Here is a 2,977-nt window from a genome sequence, read left to right as displayed (position 1 = left end):
AAATAATGAATGAGTCTCCACAGTTCAGGTGTGGAAGATATTAACCAAAAACCTTGTTCTAACTTGGTATCAGCTTTTGATCCAAGCCACCTTCCGCTTATCAAACAAAAAAAAACATAACACAAACAAAACAATTCAGTTCTGAACCATCAACAATGGTAGACACTACAACCTCCCTTAGACAAGTACAAATTCACCATCTAGTTACCTTGAAACACACCGAAACAAATCATCTGCTGTGGAAGGCTCAATTTAAACCTATTCTTAAGGGTCATGATCTCACAGGTTTCATTGATGGAACTAAACCAAAACCAGCAAAAACACTTCCAGATGGAGAAACCATAAATCCTAGTTTTGTTGCATATGAATCTCAAGACTCACTGATAGTCGGATGGCTGAATTCAACCTTGACTCCTGAAGTCTTGAGCACGGTAGCAAGACTAGACACTGCTAAAGAAATATGGGACAAGCTTGAATCAGAATATGCACCCAAAACCTTTGTTCATCAAATGAATCTCAAGAAGCAGCTTCACAACCTCTCAAAAGGTAATAAGACTCTGAAATCTTATTTATCTGAAGCTAAAACTCTCTTTGCTCAGTTAGCAGAATCAGGTTATACAGTATCTAGTGATGAAAAGAAGCAAGCCATCTGCAATGGCTTAAACCAAAGCTATGATCCGATTGTCACTTCTCTCACTACAATAGAGGGTATGGACATTGATCTCTTTTACTCCCATCTTTTAACTTATGATATGAGGCTAGAATCACAGCTAGCCTTGCTGCAGTCACCAATAGCCAATGTTGCAGTGTCTACCTCAGCCACATCTGGCAATAGGAAGGACCAAAGGAGATATGCAGGTTCAACATCTCAGTATCAGCACAATCCAAATTTGTCATACAGGAGGAACAACAACAACAATAATGCACAGCGCAATAACCAGCAGCAGCCACAAAATGATGCCGGCACAGGACCAAAGTGCCAAATCTGCAAGGAAAGAAATCATCTTGCAGACAAATGTTGGTTTCGTTATGAGAAACCTAATACCAATCAGCAGCGTCAACCAGCTGCTTACATTGCTTTACCTGGTGGCCACCATGAAACACAATGGGTTACAGACACAGGAGCTACTAATCATCTGACAACAGACATGAGGAATCTGACTATTCCTCATGAGTATGATGGCACTGAACAAGTGCAAGTGGGTAATGGTAATTCATTGACTATTTCTCATGTTGGTAACAGTTCTTTCAAAAAAAACTCAAGATATTTTTATTTGAATAATGTTTTTCATGTGCCTGAAATCAAGTGTAATTTACTGTCAGTATCTAAATTATGTAAGGACAATGCAGTCTTCTTTGAATTTCACTCTTCCTTTTTTGTTGTGAAGGACAAGCACACGGGGCTTCCACTGCTGAGAGGACTTGAAAGGAATGGTCTGTATGTTCTAGATGGAGTCAGTTCGCTGAATTTTTCAATAAAACCACAGGCACATGTTGCTTCCAGTTTACCATTATGGCACCAGAGACTAGGTCATCCCATGTTGCGCATAGTCTCCAGAATATGCCAACAATTTTCTCTTCCTATTGCTAATAAAAACTTTGATTTTTGTCACTCTTGCCATATATCAGTAAGAGCAAGAAATTGTCTTTTTCTCTTAGTTCAACTGTTTATAACAAGCCCTTAAGCTTGGTTGTTTCTGACATTTGGGTTTCTCCTCACTTGTCAAGATCTGGTTTTCGTTATTTCCTATTGATAATGGATGTCTAACTAAAAGAAGAGGCTTTATTCGTTCTGCAGTTAAGAGCAACATTCTTCTGAAGAAATGGGTTTTTGGGGTACAACCTTAAATCTCATCTGCAAAGTTCTGCTTTCTTTTTTGTTCTTGTACTGTATTTTTTTACCCATCAAAATGAACTGATACCTGTGTCCTTGCTACAGGAATCCAACTCGAATGTGAGAAACCCTACAAATATCGATATGATAAGTCGCTTGGGAAGCTACATATTTCTCAGGTATTCTACTTGAGAAACCATTTTTTAGTATATATATATTCGTATGCTGGATATTTATGAATACACATTGATTTTAAATGCAGGCGACTTTAGTTAGCTGGGTTCCTGACTGGGCATCGAGTACAGATTGGTGCGCTGTCCAGATTAAGGTTGGGACTAAGAATCCAATCCTTATATGCAAGTTTGTTAGAAACAGTTTGATAGAATCAATTCCTTTAGATTTGGAGTTTGATGGGGGGAAGATGAAATTGTTTTTGAACTTTTGAGCACTGGTTGTAAAGTGCATCTTACTGGTTACCATGATGGAAATCGAAATGGTAAAGATCAAGCTGAGTCTTGTTTATCGGTGCAAGTCCATTTTCTTTTTAGTCTTTAGCTAATGTCTAAGCATGAATATTTATGCTTCAAAAAAAAAAAGTATTTAGGGTTTGTCCTATGATTTTATAGAGCTCTATTTTTCAACACATTCTTCGCTGACACGAGCCTTGCAACCTAGTTCTTTACATCCTACTTAATGTTTCTAGTTCGTAGTTACAAAATCAATCCATGTCTATAAGTATGTTTATCTTGACAGGTCTTAATTTGTTTTCTTTGCAGCTGCAACTGAAAAAAAGAAGGTAAAAGAAGAGACTGATACCTTCTATAGATGGCCACAGTGAAAAGTTAAAGAATCAAATGGTGAAAGTAACTCTAAATGAAGAAGAGATATCAAGTTTTAATATGTCGGAAGATGATTAGATGTAACTTTTGCTTTACTGGGTTAAGGTTTTGTTTTAATTTAGAGACAGTGTTTACGTCCCCACTTTGGTTCCTCAATTTAGAGTCGGGTGCACTGTCAAAGTTTGTCGAATTTCTGTTTAGGAGTTCTGGTTTTTTGGCTTATACATTTTTTTTTTTATGTTTGTTTTTGCTTTTCTGGTGCATGTCAAATGATTCGTACCGTAACTTGTTATATCCAATATAA

Source organism: Papaver somniferum, chromosome 4, assembly GCF_003573695.1.
Source record: "Papaver somniferum cultivar HN1 chromosome 4, ASM357369v1, whole genome shotgun sequence".
Lineage (NCBI taxonomy): Eukaryota > Viridiplantae > Streptophyta > Magnoliopsida > Ranunculales > Papaveraceae > Papaver > Papaver somniferum.
This window is presented reverse-complemented; position numbering follows the sequence as displayed.